Source organism: Callionymus lyra, chromosome 5 (genome assembly GCF_982586985.1).
Source record: "Callionymus lyra chromosome 5, fCalLyr1.hap1.1, whole genome shotgun sequence".
In the NCBI taxonomy this organism is placed as follows: Eukaryota; Metazoa; Chordata; class Actinopteri; order Syngnathiformes; family Callionymidae; genus Callionymus; species Callionymus lyra.
In genome coordinates, this window is record NC_141822.1 from 17,794,079 (window position 1) to 17,818,961 (window position 24,883).

The following is a 24,883-nucleotide window of genomic DNA, read 5'->3' on the forward strand; positions in this document are numbered from 1 at the left end:
AATTCACAAGCTGGCATTACTGAGCCAAGAATTCTTTTTTTTTTTTTTTAACGGGACTAATTTTAGTCCAAACATTACATAGACATGGTGAATATCTAGATCTTGCTGACTCTGCTATGAAACAACTGGTGGTCTTTAACAACAGATTCAGATGATTGTGGAAATATCTCACACAAACAAAATGGTGGGTTTGCCAAGAAGATCAACACTTAAATAAACCAGAACATGCGGAAAAAGTCTCTAATTCCACATTTATCTAAAGGGCAACTACACTGTTTCAGTTAAAAACTACTGCCGGATCCCAATCAGTCAGTATTGCTGTATGATAAATGATATTAAATATATTCCGACAATAATAATAATTGATGAGTGTATATCAATTGTTGTCATAATTTAAAGAAAAATTCTCAAACAACATAAAAACCAATCGCAAACATACAGTAATCTATATAGTTTTTATATACCTGGAATTTGTCAAATTTACAGATAAAAATGAATGAATGCCAATTTAATCATGTGATAAATAAAACAATAAAGAGAAGAATGATACATAAATTAAATAAGTCATAATTAGTAATCTGGGATGATATAGTGAAGGGATGGACATGGGGACATACAAATCACACACATTAATATAGAGAACAAAGGGTTGCCTCAAGGTGGAATGGTTTGGAACAACCAAACTACCCAAAATATTAATCTAGTACAACTTTTCCATACCTGTCTCAGAAAGAAAGCACTAATTTCCATCATTCTATCAACTTTTAAAAACAAATACAAGAAAACCTCAGTCACACCATGAAATAGCTTCCCAAAACCCAGGGAGCCTGTTCTGCACGCTTGTGGATCACCTTTCTCAAAATGAACGACCCCCCGACACGGCCAAGCTAGTATTGCCCGCCTGGTTGTGGGTTCAACCCCCAGCTCCAGATAACATTATCACTTAAACCCTAAAGGCTGCCAATGGCTGGTACACTGCGTCACAGAATACATGACATAATGTACTTGATAAGTCACTTTGGAGTCTGATTTTATTTACATTTATGCATTTGGAAGCCACTTTTCTCTGGTCTTTTTCAAGTCGAGACAGGTTTACCACAACTTTAAACAACCAAATAGGATGGTAAGAGAGTGTGTTACACTCTAACCTTTTCTCTGGACACGTGGGTGTATCAGCTCATTAAAGGAGCTAAAACCAGACCTGCGTGTTCATCATGTGGACCCGTTGGAATAGTTGGATGAGGTTTTATTGCAAGTTTAACGTGACTTAATGTGGTTTTCTCTGTAACTGTAAGGCACAACAAGGCCAAACTTTAAAAGCAGGACATTTATTCAACACAGATGTGAAACACTGTCTATCAACCTGGAGGAGAGTCGCTCGAGTCCACACATCGCTTCTCCTGTTTCTCCCCATGTTTGTAGGTTTCTTGAAGCTGTTTGTTTGTCAATGTCACATTTGAGAGTCGTGCTTGGCTATGTTTGGTTTGTCGAGGCATGCGGCGAGGCCCAGTATGCGGTTTCTGTTTTGACTACATCAGGATCTATCGGACCTGTGTCGTATCTCAAATGAAACGTACACCATTGGCTTCGCATGTTCACAGCTCCTCTGTTTGCTCAGAGAGTCTTGCGGCTGAGAGATTCGACCGCAGCAGCAGCTGTGAATATTTTACATCCTGCGGAGCGGCGGAGTCGGAGAGACAGCGATGGAGATATAGAGAGCGGGCCTGTTGAACCTGTGGCTTTTTTTTTTTTGAGAGCGTGAGGTGCAAACTGAAAGAACCGCAGTCCCCTGAGGATATACAGCAGCCAAGTAGATTGGGGCATAAATATTATTTTTTTTAAATGATGAGGGGGGAAAATTGGCACTGAAGGCTGGTACATGAAGGAGGGAGAGTGAGGTGGCTGCTGTTGAGGAAGAGGAGGTGACAGCTTTAGATCAAGAGGTTTTTTTGCTATTGTATGGTAAAGAAAAAGGTGGAACTTGAGAGCATGTTTGCCAAAGCAAAGATGGTCGGGGGCAGAGGCACAGGTGAAGTTATTGGAAGCAGACCGTAAGAGTTCCTGTAACACAGGAGGTGGCAAGAATTTTGCTTTCTGCCCCGTTCATCATTTTGTTAAATCGTCCTTTTTTTTACTCACATATTCTTCACATCGGCCTATTATTTTATTTTAAATCACAGCCGTTTGAAAAAGAACTACTACATATTACTAATTAAAGATCTATTACTCAATCAAATCAGCAAAATAACACCCATGATTCAAGAGTTGTCAATACTACAGTATAACGGTAACATGTAGCGACTTCGAAACAATTGTGAATCAACAGATTTTTTCATGAAAGTTAATTCATTTTGCTGACTTGTTCTGTTTGTTTGTTTTCTTGCAAAAGTTCCAAATTCAGCAGAATGACGATTCTTGAACCCAAATGGAACTTCAGAAATCATTCATTTAAAATTCCCCCTAATTTGATTAATATGTTGGACTCATTTTGACAGAAGACTGATAGAATCAAAAACCTTAAATACTGTTAACATCACAGTGGTCTTAATAGTAGTATTAACCCTTTGCATGCACAGCCAATGTATAATGACCACACATTATAGATATTTCCTATTAAATTCCATTTGAAATGGAAGTGTGTTGCGTCATGGAAAGTAAATAAAAATAAACTTCAAGCCTTTTATTTTCATCTCCCAAACTCACGAGAGTGATGTGGTAGGTGAAAAGGTTAATCACATCAAGATTATAATGTTTAATAATTTAAAGTCAGATTCCTGCTTTGACTGTTCATGATGAATTTTTTCCCATAGACTTGCTAAACTAGCTATTCATTTGTTGACTAATCACAGGTGGACACAATAATACTTATGTCTTGTTGCCTTTTAAAAAAGGAATAATTATAGATTATTTCTAGGGACTGGGGACTTGGCATAACACAGATTTCCAGAGGCGCTCATGTTGAGTTGCTAATAAAGCTCAATAAATAAGTACATGTTGCAGGAAATGTTGGTAATTCTGTTCAAAATAAGACAGAAATTACTAGGTTCACGGATGTGGTGGAAGAGGATATTAGAGAGGACTATTTGCGATGGCTGGAAATTATTATTCTAGTACATTTGGATTTATTATCATTTATTTGGTTATAATAGTCACTTGTGTTGCCCCCAGTAGGGGGAATTGGTTTCGTGCAAAATATTATTATTTCATCTTTATGGTCTTTTGAACATACAAATGAAAGAAAACGTGTAAAACGTGTTAATTCCATCCCCTCTGAGATCAACTTTGGGTGTAAAATGCGTTCGACTCGTATACAGCTTTTTATGTCGGTTTAAATATAGTTCTCTGTTCTGGTCAAAGGCGACCTGTACCTGGAGTGCAGCTCCATCTTCAAGTCTCCTGGGGGCGTCAGGTTCTCTACAACAGGTGGCTCAAACATTTGCTTTGGCCTCAACTGAGTCGAGGCCTCTGTTTGTGGACTCGTGGTGACGAGAGGGAGGGGAAGGCTGAAAGGAAAAAAAAAAGAGGAAAATCTAATAAAATTGACAAAATAGATTTAATCACATCTTCCGCAGACATCCTCTGAAACGGTATAGAGAAAAACAAATAAAGACTTTTTAACTATTCACAAGAGCTGTGGTTTTAAACCATTTTTATATTTGTGTAATGAGTCGATGAACCTCATCAGACCTTCTTGATTCTGAGCCAGAACAGGTACTGTGGCTTTGTCGGTGGTACCTGCTGGAACATTTCCCTTTCCTCACTCTTTTTCTGCTTTACCTTTCGGCTTCTCTGCTCTCCTCACTTCTACTCCTCCACCCCCTAATCTCAAGAGAAATATGCCTCAAGTCCAAAGGAAAATATATTTGTTATTTTTGTTGGCCTGCCGTCCTTCCACTCCTCTAGTGTGATTAAGTCTTAAACCCGGGGTCTCTGAAAGCAGCCATGGCAGCAGAAAGCCTCCATTAGTCCTTGATCACTGGTTGTTTGACAGCGAGGCAAGATGCTGAGCATTAGGGCCGACATGGGATCAAATAAAGGTTAATTTATTGGGTGGCTGTACATGTTACAACCCAGATAACTAACCTTTTTCCCTGGCTTTATTGTACATTAATGAAATTAGCCAATGCAAGTCATTTGCAGATCAAGAGGGGTTTTTATTTATTCTGTCATGTGATGAAGAAACATTAGACTGGATCATGTTTAGACTTAAACAACAAACAATTTCAGTCTTTGGACAGTATTTTAAGTAACAGACATTTTTGATCATGCTTGAGTAGGGTGTGACTGATGCAAATAATATTCACAATCAATCTTCACTTTTAATTACTTTTCAAATAAATAAAACATACTCCACAGGGCGGTGTTTTTTCGGGACCCATGAGTGAACAAAACTTGATTATTTCTGGATTTTTCTGATGAGAAAAGTGTTGATTGAAAAGGCAGTGAACATTAGATTAATTTATTACTTGATGATAAGTGTTCTTTTGCACTTTAAATCATTTTTTCAGTGAGAAAACATTTTTTCTGCTTTGGTACATTTCCACTCCAATCCAATTCAAGATTTGTACCATTTGTAATTCCATTTTCTCAGTCAGTATTCCTCTTTAAGAAATTGGTATCGGGAACTGGTCAATGCGAAGCCATCTGTATCTGTACTGGTATCAAAAACTGTTGACTGAGCCATAAAACCCACACCTAATTAAAAAGCTCACAACAAATGGAATCAGAGTGAACACAGAGGTTACGATGTACAAAGTGAAAGTGGCATCATTCAAAATCAACAAAGGACTTTTTGCTGTACAGGTTACCAGAGGAACGGAGATTTATATACATGATTATGTTTGCATACGTTTGCATGGTTATTACACTTAAGTTATTTAGATGCACTGATTGAAATGTTTTACTAGTACCGAGTATCCTTCGTCTTCTATCTATCTATCTTTATGTTCTTTGTCTTTATCTTTAGACTTAGATTGTGTCATCTTGTTCTTTCTCTTTATGTTCTTGTTCTTCTTATTTTATTTTGATTTTTTTTTTTAATTGCTGTATGTATTGGCTATTGGAAAAAAAACAATAAAGTTTTACCTTATCTTATCTTATCTTTCGGTGCCAAGTTGCGGTGCCCATGCGTGATCAAACTAATAAGTGAAAATAGGCAGTGAATATCAAAACAGTGTGTCATGCGTCTTCTGAACTAGAAATTATTTGTTACTGGCTTCGAGGGCAAATTTACCAAACCTGAAAATTAAACTTGATATATGCATTATGTGTAATGTCAATTTTCAAATTTAGGATTTTTAATCGAAAAAAAGTGTAATTCAGTGAAGGTATCGGTATTAGTACTTATTGAAATTAAGATGGCATAAACTTAGATTCAATCATCTGCATTTAAACATTTAAAAAAGGCCACTATTAGTGGTTCCTTGTCTTTTTTCTCACGTTCAACACTGGCTGTCGTCACCTTGAGTTGCTTGAGCCGTGACATGACAACAAAACTACATCTAATGGTGAATTTATAATCTCCACGACTTCCATTCACTCATCCGTGACTTCAAGCAGAAGTTTAAACTGACTGCGGTGGTCAAGATGAGCAAGAATCCCCCGAGGTCAGACTCCAAAATCCAATAGAACACAGCGAACAGATACCGGTGGCATCTGGAGCCGCTCAGGACTTTTAAGTGTTTCAAGCTTGAGGTTGCTGTTGTTTAGTCGTGTATGAAACTTTATGGTTGCTCTTTCCATGTCCAACACGACCCTGGCTGTGTGTTCGTGCGTATGCGAGCACGTCTACGACCATGTGTGTTAAATGTGTCCGTGCATCCAATTTTCTATGGCACAAACTGTGAAAGCTGTATTCACTAAATAGCCACTTCTACAACCTCTTCATGGTAACAATCTCCATATGGTGGCTGTTAGGATGTGCTCTCTCTTGCATGACACGCATCAGATAGAAAAGATGAAGGTCTCAGCCTTTTTCATGGCACTTACACAGTTCCCTCACACACTTATTGTTTGGTACACTTTATATCTATACAAACAAAACCAGCAGAGAGAAGTGAGGAGGTTTAGAGTACATTTTATCGGATCATTGTTAAATCAAAAAAGGATTTAGTTGAGTTTACCGTCAATAAAATCTGATGAGTGAGTGGTTTGGTTTACGAAACACCTCTTTGCAGAGTCTAATGCTTGTATTTGAATTTGATTTTTATTGAAAGAAAACATCCCAAAAAATGCAAAAGCACCAAATAAATGTTCATTTGAAAAAGTTAAAAGAAATAATATCTGTTCCAGGCTTTTGTTGCTGGGATAAACTTCAACCCAATGTGACCCCATTAAGAAAAAAAAGGGATGGAAGAACACATTCATAGTAATGTTTGTATCGAGCTCAGTTGTGGTCACCAGTTTTAGAGAGTTATAGTAAAGTTTGTATGAGCTAACAGCAAAATAAAAAAAGTATGCAACTATGAGAGCTTTACGCGCTACATTAATGATATTTTTAATCTTCACATGAAGTTATTTTATCACTTCTATCTCTGTCACGGTTTTATCTCCCTCCATTTTGCCTCTTGCTTTTCTTTGTTTAGTAGGTCAACATGTCCTGCTTCCACTCGACATTAATTGTTGTCTTGCTGTATCACGCAACCACACACACATGTGACTCATTAGACCTGTGTTTGTCTCTTTGTGCAAGTGTGCGTTTGGGTGTCTGGATGTGTGTTCACCAGGCCACGATAATTCCCCTTGTGCCTTTCATGAGCAGGTTGGTCCAAGGCTCTGGGCTCATTTATGTACTTTGCTTCACACTTGACAAGTCAGCTTGTGTTTGTCATTTTACACACACCATCTCTGCTTCTCTTGTAACCAGTCAAAGGTTAAAAAAAAAAAAAAAACGAAATCTGCTCTTGTTTTTCCCAATTACAACTCAAGCTTGTATGCATTATAGTTTTCTCAAATAATGATTGTATCTATACAATGTAATGATGCAATTTCTAAAATATGTTCATCAACATGCATGTTCATTTTTCGAAAGACAGCTCATCCCTTTTCTTCTGAACATCTTCCTTACATCTCTTTTGAAGTCCACAAACAGTTCCTGGCTCTTCCCAATCGTTTCAGGACTTGTGTCAGCGCCAACGTAAGATAAACTTTGAAACTAATACCGTTTCAAACAACCGGAGCGAGCCAAACAAACGTCAGGATTTTATAGAGAATGATCAGAGTGGTGAAGTGAAGGATATGGGAAGCAGCAGTATAGAACTTTAGGGAAAATAAGACCTAAATATGCAGCCTTATACCTATTGTGGGCAATTTTATATTCAGTACATGTGGAATACCTTTTGAAATCCACCATTTCAATACATCTCAATCAACAAACCTCAAAGCTTGGGGGCCAGATTTGTCCGCTCATTTTAAAAGGATGCAACATTATTTCAAACCAAAAAAACAGAACGATTCCATTGAAAATATACTGATCAGTAACGATTAGCTTACAACAGACTGTTTTGCAGCAAACAAAGTTAGATATATCATTGGTTACTTTGAAAACCTCCAGCAGGCAAAGTATTGAAAGATAAAATTCAATCAAAACATCTCTGCAGGATTGACAAAACCAATAAAATTCTATCAAACAAATTTTTAGTACACTTTAGTTTGAAAGAACATTTTTATTTTAAGGCCATAGTTCCCACCCATGTCATGAAGGAGCCACAACTCACTTGAAATGTGTTTAATTCAATCATAAACATGATATACTTCATACATAACAGTATATATAGCTACTTGGTTGAAGGAATTTTTATTATCATTCCACAAATGACAAGAATTAATTTTAAGGCGGAATATATTGGTTCAAAAACGGTGATGGTTGATAAGAAGCGAGATAAGACATTAGATTAGACTTCAGAGTTCATCTCCCCCATACTTCTAACCGTGCTATCCATGCAATTTGAAGATTCTTTTTTTCTTGGATTTTGGAACCTTGTTCCAGATGTTTTGGATATGGCTCTTCATCCTCTAAGAGACGAAGATGGGTATATCTATCGTTTTTGAAGACATCTTTGTTCCATTTGTTGTCATTCCCATTGTTCTAAATTTAATGTAGGTTTATTGATATTTATTATTTTTTTCAGATAAATAAGATACTTGTCAGAAAATTGGTTTGAAAATTGCTAAGATACGCAATCCTTTTTCTGTCATGGAATAAATAATTGACTTTCTTTTGTTAAATTGTTGGGTTGATTTTAAGGTCCGGCACAACTAAAGGTGTATTTCTTTATACAAATATAATGATGTAAATAATAGCACACAAATAATAAATTAAGAGCTTATATCTAGACATTGCTTTTAGGCATTCCACGTTTTCTTTTCTTACTGTTGGTCACATGATACACGTTCTTAGTTAGTTCTTGATTGCATAACCGTTGTTTAAAGAAAACAAGGGTGGTCTTATCTTTTTTTCCATGACTGTATTTGATTATCTCAGACTCAGAAAAGCTTCGTAGAGCCCCATCAGAACGTTAAAAAATATGTTACTATAAAATATTAGGGACATTCCTGACGGTTTAAGTGTATATTTAAAAAAATACATTTTTTATGGCTGTGTTTTAATGTACTTGTACACCTGTGCTTCACCTGTCCATACAAAAAAAACTGAAGTGTAATAAACACCTGTCTAATTTACTTTTGCCGACTCTGTAAAACCAACAAGTAACGCACTAATCCCATCCCCACAAATATTTTAAGAGGTGAAAGCCACAGCAGCTGCTTGGACGTGTACGCACACACACTCGCTCAAGATGCCCACAAACATGCAAGCAAAGTCATTTATGTATAAATGCTGCCCCAGTGTTTTATCTCTTTTACTGTTGCACACATGCACGTACACAAACATGCACACAAAATGTGCTTTCAACTCTGACCACCCAACAATCTTCAGGCTAATAAAGAGCTTGTTTTTTGGCCCAGTACGGTGATGTGTTTTAGTGACTCTGCAAAGTAAACAAAGCTTTAAAAATAATAACCGGTTACAAGTGAATTGTACTTGGCAACTTTGGAGCAACAAAACATGTGACCTTATTGACTCCTGGGACCCTTGCCCAAAGAACTATGACTTTTATACTGTAGGCAGAGGTTTGAAAAACATTTAGGCAAAGGAAAAAAGGCGTGTTCGTTTTTTTTTTTTTAAAGCAAAAAAAACAACATTAAGTTGCTAGAAAATCACTAAGACAAATCATACCTCTGCCAAGGACTCCATGATCCATTTATTGCTTACGGCACAAAAAATAAGGTTCTTTCTTTGGGACCGTTACAGATAAAATCGCGGCAATAACATTAAAAAAAAACATTTACAGTGTAACAGAATAATGTTTCCTGAAAATGTCATCTAAATATGTTCAGGAAAACTGAGCTATTTTTGTAAACTGCATTAAAATGCTGACAAAATCCAGACCTGGCCGAGGTAATGAGACACAGAACCTCGACATATGAATCATATCAAGCAAGAGCAAAAGAGCGAAACAAAGATGTGATTATGTTGTCATAGGCCTAATTACATGATTTAGCAAATCTTGAATCCACTCCTAACTTTATATTCCCACACCTACAGCATGAGTCAACTCAGGAAGAGCATGAACATCATCCCCTAATATCTCCTAATGGGATTGTCTACGTAATACTGCGCATGTACTTATGGAAGCCAGGGAGGTCGATCACCTTGACCCAGAGACGACACAAGGGATACCACAAACACATTTGTTTACAGGCCTTTGGGTCACCTTGACCCAGAGATAACAGAAGGGCTGAAACAGGTACACCACAAGTTTTAAGTAGTGTAAAGGTACAGTAGTTTTTCTTCTTGTTTACTATACTCCTTAAAACCTGCTTTATACATTAATTGCCAATTACTTAAAGGTCCCTTCACAGAAATTAAACACCTACATATTATTTATATATATTGGTGGTGTCGTCTTATACACATGCAAATAGTCACATTCATATATTTAAAACCTTTTTATCATTATTATTTTGGTCGTTATTAATCCAGGAATATGGCGAATCGCGGTGGTAATACTATGAAGTCTCAAAGAGTAAAACTACAGTGACTAAGAAGTTATACTTCAGTGACTCTCATTGAGACTTTGCATTAAAGAATCTGTACAAATATAGGTAAACTACAATGTACCAAATCAAACAGTAAGTAAAACCACAATTAAAAAAAAGAGGCACTATGGATTTTGGAAAGATTTAAAGATTTTCAGCGTGGCTTTATAGTTTGAAATATACAGGGAATGAAGCTGTGGGATTTAGCTGTTGTATCGGCTATAATCAAGTATCTATTAGAAGTGTCTCTTTAAGAATTTTGTCTGAGAACTACTGGAAGGGCTTTGCTGTAAGGGATTAAGGAGTGGTTTGAATGGAGGTCGAACCCTTCTGTGGTTATATAGAGCAACTGTGTGCAAACGGTTACACGGCCATTTCAATCCTTGGCTACACATCTAGTAAGAAAAAAAAACTTGAAACAATAACAACAAACTCTAACCAGCTAAGAGAGTAAAGACTAAATAAAGTTCACAAAAAAAACAGATAAACTAAAAACAGTCTGTCCATCCAAAGAATGAGCAAGGTAGTGCAGCTGGTCAGGATGAAAAAGATTTCCCACACGAGTCAGCACAGACCTGGCATACAAAAGTCTTCAACATTTTACCACAAAGCTTGATCCTGACAAGTGAACAAAACTCAACAAGTCACCATAAGAGCTTTAATACGGAGTCATAAAAATAGAAAGTAAAATTGAGAACTATTTTAGTTTTTTTTAAACTCAAACAACAGTGCAGAGCCAATACTAATATATTCCCAGGACCACAAAGGCAATGTTATTACATGTGAATATGAGTGTGTTTATATGTGCATAATTACACGTAGACGAGACCTCAGAAGAAACCTCAGATTTTAAAAACCACACACAATGGAATTTGCACAATGTTTTGCTTTGTTTTATTCAAACCACAAAGTATTAGTGCTGACAGAATAGAGAAACAGGAGCTGAGCAGGAGCCAGACACGGACAAGAATGAAGCTTAATGTACTGACTTACATCTTATGAAGCTGCAGCGACGCCTGTCATACTCAACACTCAAGTCCAAAGTAACAATTACCTTTTCAGAAACTAGAAATTTAAAAAAACGTTTGGATTTACACCAATTAGTGTAAGTCAGCAACTTTGCAGAGGGCAGTTATCGTGTGTCAACCTTTTTAAGGGGCATAAAAAAATGTATTCAATCGATTCAACTCAACCATTGATTGAAATGATCTTGAAAAAATACAAAATTATAAATGTGGATTATAAGATTATAACCTCTACCGTGAAGGTCAAGTTCTAGTCACTGTTTTTTGTGGGTCAGCAAACTAACTTATTGACTATGAAATGTAATGGCAATTGATAAGGTGAAAAAAACATAATTCAATCAGCTCTAATAAATCTTGCATGTTGCAAGTGTTCTAACAGTTTTCAATCAGTATTATTTCAAGGTTACTATGTTACACTTAGAAGAGCTTTAAGGACTCGGGAAGACAAGAAAGCTAATTGGCCATAACCCAACACCATTCTTGAATCATAGTTATACGTTTATTTTATGGATTTGATTCCATGCTGTGTTATTATGAAGTCAAAATTAACTCCTTGATGGAGGTATGTGCCATTTGAGCGCCTTTCTAGCTCTTAACCACAATCTCATCAAGCTAGCATCCCTGGTACTGTTGCTAAAAAAAACGGTCTAACCTTGTGAAAGTACTAAACAAAGCTGATTTGGGCTGCATTTTGAAAACATAAACGGAAAATGACGTGAAGGCAACTAATCATCTTTCTGATCCACATCCAAATTGACAGGCAGGTAATCTTAGACACGGAGAGAACAAATTGCTCCGTTTTACCCACTCAAGTCAATCAAGACAAGAAAGGTTAGAGTGGTGGTGGGGGGTGGGGGGGGGTAAAAGAGTAAGTTTGAGAAAGCAGAAAGTGGGGAGGCGTTCTAAAATGTTTCATGAAGTAGGTCATCACTGCCTTAAATAAAAGCGAACCAAAAAAAAAAATGACAAGTCGGTCCCTCTCTTCTTCCACTGGTGGTCCGCGCTCCCACTGCTCTTTTTCTTGATCTAATTGCCCTGGTAGGCGTGAGATCAGAGCCACAGTTCAGCACTAGGCTTCTATCAGACAAGTGAAACAAAAACAAAGCAGAAATTAAGGAGATGAGAGAGTAAAACGACTGTGGCAGAAAGAAGAAAGACGTGGAAGGCCATGAAGAATGAGGAAAGGGACATAAAAGCAGGGCTCCAGAGGACAAACAGAACAAACTTGAGTGAAACAGAGCAAAAGCAGAGACAGGGAGAGCTGGTGGTCCATTTCCTGGTTTTCCACTATATTTAATTATCCAAGTAGGAGTGAGTTCAGTAGATCAGTGGATCAGAAGTAGGAGTAGCAAGCCTTCATCAAAGCAGCAGTCACTGCTTATTAGAATATTATTACAGAACAGAAGAGCAGCGAGTGGCCTGATTACTGACTGGGCCCGATGGAAGGTCTCATTTGACAGGAATGTATGGAGGCTGAAATGGAGAGCAGGGCTAAACACAGAAATACCTTTTATAGACCAGACACTTGTGATAGACGGTGATATTGTTGCGATATCTTCTTTTCTTCGGAGAAGAAAAAAAAAAAGCAATTTTATGTGGTGTTAAAACTGCATTACGTAGAATTCTGTGCATAGTTTGTGGAATGACTGGTTTAATTCTGAACAGTCATGACTCATGTAGCTCTCAAGCCATTATTTTAACGATGCTCTTTATGCGCAACTTTTTCTCGGCGACTCGCCTGGAGGGTCTGTTAGTGTCATGTGACCTACAAACTGATTCATTACATATGAAGCACTGAGAGACTTTTTAAAGTAAAATCCAGAAACTGGCAAAATGAGACAATGGTTGTTTTTTTGGGGGATTTTTTTTTACATGTCATATGGCACTAATGACGCCCTTTACATTGCAGATGCTCTGACCTGACACAATCTTTCCAACCTTATCAAATAGATTCATCAAATTTCCCAAATCAACAAGTATGATTAAATAAAAACAAATGTTTTAGCCTTTTAAATAACTTATTTATTATAGTATTTATTATATTTATTATGAAATAAAAATTGATTATTTTGTGACCAGAAAAAAAGATGTTGTTCACTTAAGTTAACAGTCAAAAAAATATATATACACAATTAGAAAAAAAATACATAGCATGTGGTGGTTAGCACAAAGAAGGTTGCTGGTTCGCTTCCAGCTTCAGGCAAACTGCATTTTTTTGTGTGGAGTTTGTATAAGCACCCAATGTTTGCTTATTTTCTGGTTAACTCTAGGCACTCCGGTTTCTTCCACAGTCATACAGAGGTAGGTGTGATTGGTTGTGTGTCTCCATGTACCTTTCTGGTGATCTGTTCAAGGTGTTCTCCGTCTCTTGCCCGAGTAGCTGGGATAGACTGCAGCACCCCACAAACCTCGCTAAGGGAATCGGTAAAAGAATGTGAATGAATGGAAAAAAAAAAGGTTTAAATATTGTAGCTGAACTTGGAAGCTTGAGTCGACTAACACTCCGACAAGAGCTGAGATGAAATTATTATATACAGTCAAACACTCGTGCTGCACTAAATCATTCTTTTATTTGGAAGAACACATTCAGTGAACATGTTTTGTTGTGCAACAATTTGCAACTCAAATTGTTTAGTCTTGCTGAATAAGTTGGGAATAAAGCGTTCCTTTGAATTTAAAATAGGCTTTATCGTACATACTTTCACAAGGAAGCGTTCAGTTGGGATAATGGAAGACAGATTTGTGGATTCAACTTTAAAAACCAATTCTCGGGAAAGTTGTAAGCTGAAGTAGAAGTACACGTTGTATAACAAGCATGACTATTGGGATCCGGATTAAATTTCCATCAGTCTGGACGGGGGCTGCCCATGGTAAACTTTATCCTTAGATGCCAGGGCACGCAGACACAAAGATGGATGCACACACAGACACACAAACTCTGAGTGTGGTCTTACTTTCGACCACTGTGACTAAATGAAAGACAAACAGAAAAGCCGCGGACTTGAGTCATTCCCGATGACTGCTGAACTATCATATAACCGCCCGGGTCCACCGGTGAAACGGCTCGGAGCACAGTTATTTAGCATCCATGCAGGAATAACAAATTATTTACAGCCCGAGTCTTTTTCCAAACATTTTGCAGCTTCATTCAGTTGAACCTGAGGTGAAGCGCTTCAGGCTGAATCCCAGCAGTTTTCTTTTTTCTCTTGCGCTCGTATGACTTGGATCACACATTTAAAGTCCAAACTAAGCCAAAAACCACAAGAGTGTCAGTTGGGAATGTTTGGAGATTTATTTCTGTGATTTCAATTTTAGAAGCATCACCTCTGGAGTCCTGGATTTAAATCTCTAATAAGTCAAAGAGGCAGAGGATAAAAAGTGAATCCAGGGAACGGAAACAAATGTTGACAGACACAAACTACGTCAACATGTTCAGCTCCAACGTGAAGTGTGTGTGTGTGTGTGTGTGTCCTTTTGACTTGAGCACAACTCTTACACAAGTGTAGACAATCAGTTGTCATTAAACTTTGAATAAATGAAAGCTTAAACAATATCTTATAGATCTTTGTCGCACTGCAGTGGAAGAGTAGAGGCATCTGCCTCCATGTTTGTGTGTTGAATCCAGGAACAGGACAAGTCAAGGATCCTCTAATTGGAGGTTGTTTGTATGTCTGGGTGAACGTGTAAATGATGGAGGGAAGCAGAAAACGAAGGGAAGGGTTGAAGCAGGTGGCCTCCTTCATCTGGACCACAGCTGTACCAGCATGACTCACACACTCCTACCTTGACCACAATACATGCACAAAAGCGCACACACAAACATGCATGTGCCACACACAAACAAACGCTCGCTAACAAACACACATTTGCGTCTGTATGACACTAAACACATCTCCAGAGACCCACCCAGGTCGGCTTCACTTTGAAAGACAAAACAGGTTTTAATATATAATGTTGTTTTCTAAAAACTTGGCACTGACTGAACTTTGACTCCACACAGTCCATAAAAGATCTTTTAATCCTCTAATAATGGCAGTTAAATCGTCACAATTAACCAATATTAGTTATGTTTTTTTAACACCCATATGTACTTCAAATATTATGGATTGCCTAAAAATATACAGTATATGTATACTTTACTCCCCTCGATTGTTATTTAAAACTTAATTTTGATTTATGAACTATTTTTTCTATACCTCCATTTAACCGTGTTTATGTGTGCATTTGTATAAATATCTGATCATCTATCTTATTATCTGTTTTTATTAGCTTTATTACCATCATCGTTTTTGCTTTTTCAAATAACACTGCCAGCTAATTTTTCATTATCCTTTTAACCAAATAGAAATGTGGTTAAAAAAAAAAAATAGTATAGGCTATAATAATCTTATACATCACTAGCTACACTACTTAACTCATTCGTATTTTAACAAACAGAAATAGAATACATGGGATTCTGATCTTGGCGATTTTCCACACCTGGCTTTGAAGTACAGTTTCATTTGTGTCCAAATAATCGTTTAAAGATGTTTTTTGTACGCATCTAGCTACTGGATTTTGTCCTAGACAAGATGGAGAATTTCTTTTGATTAAATCTGGTGATTATCCCATTTCTTGGCTATTTGTTTGCGGTGTAAAGTAAACTGAAGTCAGTAGGCGATGAAGTGCTTCCCGTAATGTTGCACCACATTCGAGTGGATTAATCATCTTCTTGACTATTCTAACTAAACCTGAACTACAAAGACAAAGAAACAAACCCTCGATTCAGGGATTTGAGTTTTACTTTAGCCTTTGTGTGGTGGTACTGTATCTGGTACGGTACTTGTATCTGGTTAGTGAATTTGCTCCCAACCCATATTATTTCCAGCTGTTTTGGACTATAACTGTGTGCAAGCATGGATATAAATGGATGTAGTCAAGGCTATTTTAAGACAAATGTACTTCCTCATTTTCAGTGTTTAATGGTAATTAAAGGGCACAGGGTTCACGGCTCTTGAATTGAAAATGGGCGTCCTGCACTTACACCATGAATATCACAGCAACAGTGCATCATTTTCCAGGGATTTGTCTGATACCACGAGTCCACTTTCTTTTATGCACGTCTTAGAGTAGTTGAGATAATCCTCCTGAATTTCCACAACAGACAGTTTTATCAATATTGATATAATTTTAAACTAAACACCAGAATAGGAATGGAATTTTCCCCCTGCAAGCCTAGACTCGCTAACCCCTCCCCTGACACGCTTAAAGATCTGGATAAACAGAAAACACTGGTCCGATATCCTGTCGTATCTTCCTCTGTTATATTGAGTGCCATGTTAGATTCCCAGTAACCACAGCAGGGATCTTTGCCGCATCCCACGTCCGATAATCTGTAATTTGCATCATTACCTGATCACTTGACTGCCCCATCTGTAAATCTGTCAAGCACATTCCTTCTCTACCTCTCTTCTTTCCTTCCTCACTCTCCAACTTCTTTTCCATTTGATTCTCCATCACTCCCACAGATCCATCGGTACTTTTTGAGTCCATGAGCGCAGGTCCATTAGTCATTGTTATCTTCGTGTCAACAGTCACTCTCAAATATTTACAATAGTCTCTGGAGGAAAGTCATCCTGGCCCGGGTCGAGATGATTCACTCTTTGTTAACAAAATCAACCAAAAAGTAACTGGTTCAACTTAAAAAAAACACCCATCAGACACATTAAAGATAGCGGTACTTTGCATCCTCAAATAATCAGCTATTTGTGTTGAAGATTGAGGACCAATAATATCTACTGATTCTGAAACTATAGCCAATAGTTTCAAAATTGGGTCTCCAATATATATATTTAATAAGATTTATTTGTTTTCCCCAGAAAAATAAAGTACTTTTTCCTGAATTGTGAATGTGGAGAGTTACAATTGTTATCATATGATCAAAATTCTAAAAGTTGTTTTCAATTTCTCAGCAAAACTCAATAACAATGGAACAAGGGACACAAAATCTGTCAATCAACACAACTTGAGGTGCATTTGACAAACAAATAAGTCAGTTAAATTTTTCAAAACAATGACATGAATAAAACAAATCCTGCACAATGGCAAACATTTTTTGACAAATGACTTAGTCAATGGTTCAAACTTTTGTGCCAAGGATTCACTGATAAACCAAGACATGCTCATTGATAACCAAGAAAACCTCTAAAAAAGAAAAGGGTCACACAGTAGCAGCAGCTTGAAAAAACAAGTAAATACCAATTAAAAAACAGTAAAGCGGCAGAAAGGCCACCCCTGTTGACAAAAGATATGTTGCACACACTACAGCACTTTTTAACCGGGACACCCACCATCAACGTACAAAAAAGATCATCAAATATAGTACAAGTCACATGCACGTGTCACGTAAGCTTATGCACATAAAAATAGTTACTAAGAGAATCAGAAAACTAGATTGTTTTATTACCAATGTTGTTAACACAACATAGCGATTTTATACACAACCATCCAAACAACAAAGACAAATGTACAGGGTGTTTGTCAACAGCAAATGTCAGTTAAACCAGGATTTGTAGGTAGTTTATTTTTCTCTCCTTATTCTAGTTCTATGGTGTCACAGCCAAGCAGCTCCACTTCCTACAGTCAGACCATCCAAAAACAATAAAAACACAACATGAAATATATTGTTTGTTCAAAGGAGGATAAAAAGTATTACTACATCATAGATATTGAGATACACATCTATAAATCTGAAAATAATCATTAGACTTGTAGATTTTTGTTCATTTTATTACCATGTGTTCCTCCCAAACTGTGGTTTAAATAAACCTGTAAAAAGGTTAGCGGTCCCTAGAGTCCACCTTGTCGTTCATCTGCATTATAAATCTGTCTTTGGGCAATGACTCTGTTTATATTTGTGTTTCCTGCTATAATAATGGATCCAGCTGGTGGTGCAAAGAAGCGATAGAGTGCCAACAGACAGCCACACTGTTTCTTTGTCCAGTCTAAACTAGAAGGGAGGATTCAAAGTGGATAACTTTAAGGTGATATTACACAATTAGGTGTTCAAGAGTGTAGGTCTTCAAGCATACACCAACGACAGATTGCTCGAGTGCAGGAAATCACCCCAGTAAACAATGTCTCTCAGATTGAATGAGCAGTGGATAAGTTGATTGAAAAAGACTCATAAACATAGCAAAAAAAAGGATGTTTTTCTTCTGTCGTAAAATATGTTTTCTAGTTTGATACTCAACATGTTGATGAAGGCGATGATGATAATGATGCATCATCCTGGGTTGTTTAACAAACCTTGTTGCACTGATAGTTAACCTCCTGCCTGGACGTATAGCAGGGTAAGCAACAATTACCCACAACCTCCTCACACACACACACACGATCACCTACACACATTCTCTGCACTCTGTGATGGCATGCGGAGCGATCCTTGTATGGTGACAGCGAGAGGATTGTGTTTCAAAACATGTTGGCTATTCTACTCAATCATGAAGTTCAACACACAAACATGCCTAGTACGAATAAAAGAAAACAACAACTATAGATCAACATTACTTTATTTAATCCTTTGAGATGCAATAGGTAGATCATGATCAAGAATTCAAGACTTTTATCACCAACAACACTTGTATGTTCTTCCTGGAATAGATGTTTGTGTTGATCTTTACGGTTTTAAAAGTAGCTGATAGAACGGGAAATATCGGACAGCTCTGATTTTTAAATTATAATGGTGACACAAAAAATAACCACAAGATTAGATAAATAAAGTTTAAAATAAACGTAATACACTATATAAATAGCTTGAATAGCCCCAAGTTAATCTTCATTATGATACAAAATTATACGAAACTATTTAAACTATAAAATCAACTTATGAAATATATTTTTGTTCTACATGACAGCAGGTGATATACCAACAATAGTCCACTTTGTGAAATGTTTTAAATAAAACGCCTTATTTCGACTGTTGCAAAAATATATATTGATTACTGGTATTTTAAGTAAGTAAGTAAGTAAGTGAGTAATTTTTATTTATATAGCGCTTTTCCAGACCAGGGTCACAAATCGCTTAAACAATCAAAACTATATTCAATAATGTATATACCTTCACAACAGGAGTTCCAGAAAATCAAGGAAAAGCCTGAACAAATAACAAAGATTCTTAGATTTAAAGACACTTCCGATGTCTCTCAAAAATAAATCATACTTAATTGATTATTTGATCGATTGGTAGATTATGACTAGGCTATCCTTATATAGAATGGTTGAATTTTAAAAAATGAATAAACTAGAATTTAATAAAATCATGACCTTCTATCTGAAACTAAAATGGTATTTTCATCTAGTCGTAAAGACAAGACAAAAGGCAAAGATTGTCTCTTCCTGCAGCTGAAGACAGGTGACTCTCTGTCAACACAAGAGTTTCATCAGATACACACTCAAGCCAATGTGATCAAACAGTGATCGGTGAATATGCCAGCATCCAGCTGCTGCGTTCAAAGACACCCAGGTTGGAAGGCTGGGCGGTATGCAGGCTGATGCTCTTTTCTCTCGCTCGCTCGCTGCCAACACCCAAGTAGAGACGCACACACAAACACACGACCCCACACAAGTGGCACATTCCTGCTATGACATAGTGCCGCCTAAATAAGGGGCTCAGGTGTTTCTGCCTTTGAAGTTTTCAAAGAGCAAAGAGAAGGGCCAGAAAGTGAGTGAGCCAGAAAAAGAAAAGAGAGAGAAAAGATATGGTGTTTTTCTGCCTTTGCTGTGAAACCTCATCCTTCTTTCATTGTGTCACTCAGTCTTTTGTGTGTATGGGGATGAGGCCCCTGAACACTAAAGAGGTTAACCAGCTGATACCTGACTCCCATTGATGACATTTTCACTTGAACACTGCAACATTCTCTCTCTTTCTCCGCAGCTGAACTCTGTTGTGCAATATTTTTCTTTTCTGTCCTTGGAGTCTAACTTGATTCTCTTGGACCTGAGGACAGAAGTTGAGGGCAGACCGATAAACAACCCAAGTAGGGTGAGGAAAACCCTTACGTCACTGGAGGGTGAAGACGGGGGGCTGAAGGGAATATGGTGGGGTTAGCCATCTGCATGTACTTTTCCATCATTTCTGCACTTTGTCTTCCCTTCACCGTTGAGTGATTCTGGAGTCATTGAAGCAGGTTTTCATTTTCATTCTGATTCGACTACATCGATTCAATCATATTTGCAGGTGCACGACTTCGGCACGTGGGCTGTCTGAATGACAAACTGCTCTATTGTGTGTTCTTACACCTATAGTTTTAAGTTTTAATACGACCAGAGAAACACTTTCGCACCATACTAGGCCTACGGCCTGAGAAAAAAGGAAAATATAAATGAAATTAAAAAAACCTAAGAGTCACATTCATAATTTACATCTCCGAAAACTCAAACAATACTTAAGTTAAGTGAAGCCTACTGTCATTAATACTGGCATATGATACCTATTGGATTTCATCAGGATGTTAAACAATAAAACCAGAGACTGGTCTATTTGAAGACTTGGTCAGAACTTCCTGAATCTGTCAAATTGAGCCATCAAAGTTCGGTTCTACATCGTACAAAAGCACCTTAGCCTGCAGTCTTTCTGAAATCTGACCAATATCATCTTGGTAGAGTGGTTAGAGGGGGAGATTTAAATTGCAGAAAAATTGGTGGACTCCCTTTTTTTAACAAAAAAATAAAAAATAAAAGACAAATAACAGAAGACCGAATCCAGAATTAAAGTTTTAAAAAGTGGAAACGCATCCAATCTGCGCTTTCTGTAAATGAATGGCTGAACACTGATGTCAGTGTGAGTTTGTGTTTAGACTTCAGGTTTCTCGTTACTGATGTTTGTTTTGGTGGCCATGGCTGAGGTGACAGCTAAGCTGTGGAGCTCACAGTTCACCACTGAATTTAAGTTGTTTGGATGAACCATAACGATCAGACTTTAAACACTACACAACACACTACAATCATTAACTTGAAGATGTTCACAATCGACAGGAAGGAATGATAGTCAACATTAGGGTGAGTAAAAATTAGTTATTATTTGAATTTTGGGTGAACAAGCACTTTTACTTGGTTAAGGGTTAGAATTGGTTTCAGAGTAATCTGTTCCTTTTTAAACTTATAGACAAAAATTCATTTTAATACAGGACTGGCGCTCAATTGACAGCCACAGGCTTCAGCGTAGCTGGATATGTAAGTAAGTAAGTAATGTCAAGCGTGTATGAACTCAAGAGGTTTTAGCTGGTTGAACATTGCTAATTATGCAGAGACTTTTCATCCGGTTACGATAGGCTTAGTATGAACGGGGTAAAACTTTCTCCAAAAAGACAAACATCCATATGTCTCCATGCTGCTCGTATGCAAGGTCCATCTTGTATTGACGCTTCGACGAGAAGAATTGTTCCGGAAATAATTAAATAAATCTATATTTTAAGCTAGTTTGTGGCAGGAAGTTCGTAAACTGGGCCCTAATCGCTAGAGACAAGCTTTGACAAATTTCAAAACTTAATCGACATGATGGTAAATAGAAAATGAGTGAAGTTTGAATTTTGGGTGGACTAACCCTTTAAATAGTTAACGTATAATCCAATATGAGGTATAAATTACTTACACAAAGGCTAGATTACAAACATGTGAAATGTTGTTGACCTTATTGTTCTTCTCTTATACAATACCAATCTAAAAAAACAAATGGTGTTACCAATAATAAAATAAATGTTAACACTTTATTTTTGCTTTCAATCCATATTGAGGTTTGCTAGAAAACTATATTACAATAATTTCCTATCAAAGGTTAGAATAAAAAGATGACTATATATTTCTTATCTCATTTATAAAAAGTATTTGAATTTCATATTAATTATGCATTACATTTACAAGACAGTTTATTGTCATTCTTCATGAGTCAATGGGGCAAAACAACATTAGAACATAATTATATACTAGCCCCCTGATATATACATCAGCTGTACTAAGACTAGACTGCATTTAAACTTGCCACTTACCACTTGATTCAGAAGACGAGGGAATCAACAGAGAACTGTCATGTGCCTCTTCTCAGTATCTTCAAGCAAGTCCTGAAAGGGTTAAAGGATTATTGGGTTTTTTTTTCCATGTGCAAAAGTTGAACACATTTTGCATCACACAGATTCAATCAATGGCAATATAAATGAGATGTGCCTTCGCATCCATCACAAGAGCAAACATTCTAACCCATAGTAGGGTCTGACTGTCAACATTAATAGGAGAGGACGATTCACAAATGAACTCTCCCATACAGCTCAAGCTTCACAAGACAATAACAAACTGATGCTAAGTGCTCTGGAAGGATGTTTCAATAAACATTTTGTTTCCCTCAACGTAGGGAACGCTTCCCTTTAACTGACACACTCACAGAGATCCACTCTAAATATTTCCCTCCTTACATCAGAGACGATCCTACCTCTTTGCCGGCTACCACAACATTAACCAGCCCCTCACCTCTTTTCATCCCTGCCCGAACTTCCCTCGGGTTTCTTTTCAACAGTTTACATCCAGAGGCTGGGGAGCAGCTCGACAATAAAAGCTGTTTAAAAGGACGCACTCCCACAATGTTTACGTTGGCCAGGTCTAAGCACCTATGAAATTGAACAGTAAAGAGGTCAGCGGGGTTAGTGCCTCATTTATCTGCAACGCTCGTGGGTGAAACTGCTTCAGTTTTCTGTTATTGAAACGTATAGAGAATGGTTTTGACTATATTTCTTATTTTGTGCAAATGGCTCCCTGCTCATGGGATAACACAAAGCATGAGTGGAGATAGTATTTTGGTGCAAACTTTACTCATGATAAGCTACCACCCCAACTTTTTTTATACAATAGGTTGAAAGACGTTAAGCAAGTAAGTAAGTAATTTATATTTATAGAGCGCTTTTTTAGAACAGGGTCACAAAGCACTTACCATCAAAAAAAATACTCCAAAAATATATACTTAAAAGATCAAGATAATAGAGAAAAACACAGGTGTACCAGAAAATCAGGGAAAAGCCTGCACGAATAAGAAAGTCTTATATATTTATTTTTTTCCACAATGAACATTGGGCAAGTGTAATAAAACAAATAAAAACATTCTTTAGGGGAATATGCATGTATGTTTTATAATAGAAATTATCTGTTAATCTATTGTATTGAGCAGGCCCATGTTTTGCTAATATTCGTCAGAATATAACTTACATACATAAATAAAGTTAGTTCACAAAAACACTGTTATTTTTGTATTGAATTGTGCATCTTAGCTAGGCACTTCAAGTATAGAGCTAAATCTGACCACAATTAATTTTCCTTTAACATTTTAACAACTTAAATCGCATTAAAATATAACAAGTTTAGCATTTTTCGTTTAGGAAAAAGTTTTAATCTCGTGTATCTAAATCCGGTTAGCATCTCGTGTTAATGACAGTTAGCATCTCGTGTAGCTAAATCCGGTTAGCATCACGGACGTCATCTCAAAACCTATACATTAACTGAAGTTGTAAATATATCTGTATGTTTTGAATGCATGTGTAAGCATAGCTTAAAACTCTACTACAAAAATACAAGTTATTACCCATTAAATATATTCGGTTTATTACCAAACTGTTCTCCTGGTTAGCTTGACGTCGACAGGTTTGCGAAATGCGAAAAAGTGGGCGGATGAATACGTGTCCGGGTACAGCTGTAAAAGTAGTCCCTAAAAATGAAACTTTGTGTTACTGTCAACAAATTATAATTTTTTTGTTTGAAAAATACAATTGAACTACACAAACTCATAATGATGGCACGCAGGTAAATTAATTTTTTAAATATTTTATCATGTTTTTATTTTGGGTCAGTTGTTGAAGCACGTGTAAGGGGGTGGATAGGGGTCAATAAGGACATTGCTCCTAACGATTTTCAACATTTACTAAGATTTAATACAATTTTAAATAGTTTTATGTAGTTCTTTTTACTTGTTTTCCCCACAAGCAAGTTATCCAAAGATGGACATATTTTCAGCTCATCCAGGAAAACACTCGACATTTCATAATTGTAAAAATACCTGTTTGAATAGTTGCATGCAAGGTTTGGTAAACAACTTGTTATATATTTGTTTAGAAGGGGGATGACGATGAGAAGATACACACAGTATGGTGGCTCATTGTCTCCGGGTCATGCCGCTGATCCTCTGGTGCTTTCAGAGCCCCTTGAGCTGAGTGGATCCTCACCTCAACGCTTATCCGAGTCTGGATCTTCATGCCAGGCCCCGTCCCAAACCTCGATCGCCGTCTCGATCCAAATGTGCTTTAATTGTACAACGGTGATCACGTGGTCGAGTCACTCCTCGGTAAACTCACGTCAAGGTTAAACGCAGACAAAGTGCTCGAGCACATTTGTCACCACAATCACCTCATCTCACCTCTGCTGAAGGACTGACAGTTCTCCTCTGATCTCCCGCCCGAGAGCAGATAACAGCCCGTCTGAGTGCTACTTGTTACAAGATGAAGCGACCCTCATGGCCGACACATGCGATCCCCATCTTCATAAATCTAATCCGCTTCATCCGTTCGCTGCTTCTATTCTTAGAGCCCACAGCTCACGCCACGGCCATGAATGGCAATCAAGTGACGGTTGCAGGCGAAGATGTTACAAAAAAAAAGTTGATATCTGCACTTCAGTCGTCAACGCTACCCTCATGTGGAACGCATGAAACCTTGTTGTGGTCACTCGGAAACACTTTGAGGACGACA

The 24,883-nt window shown here is 37.3% G+C and overlaps 1 long non-coding RNA gene across 2 annotated transcripts; it reads right to left on the bottom strand.

Annotated features, from left to right (window-relative positions):
- Positions 1 to 3,291: 3,291 nt before the first annotated feature.
- LOC148079630 (uncharacterized) lies at positions 3,292 to 23,794 on the bottom strand. Of its 2 annotated transcripts, none has more exons than XR_015711330.1 (3): positions 23,750 to 23,794; positions 22,148 to 22,219; positions 3,292 to 3,503 (listed from the first exon to the last, which is right to left on the bottom strand). It is a non-coding gene; the product is annotated as an uncharacterized LOC148079630 (long non-coding RNA). The 2 variants fall into 2 exon arrangements; XR_015711329.1 differs by having other exon boundaries at positions 23,725 to 23,790.
- Positions 23,795 to 24,883: the final 1,089 nt, after the last annotated feature.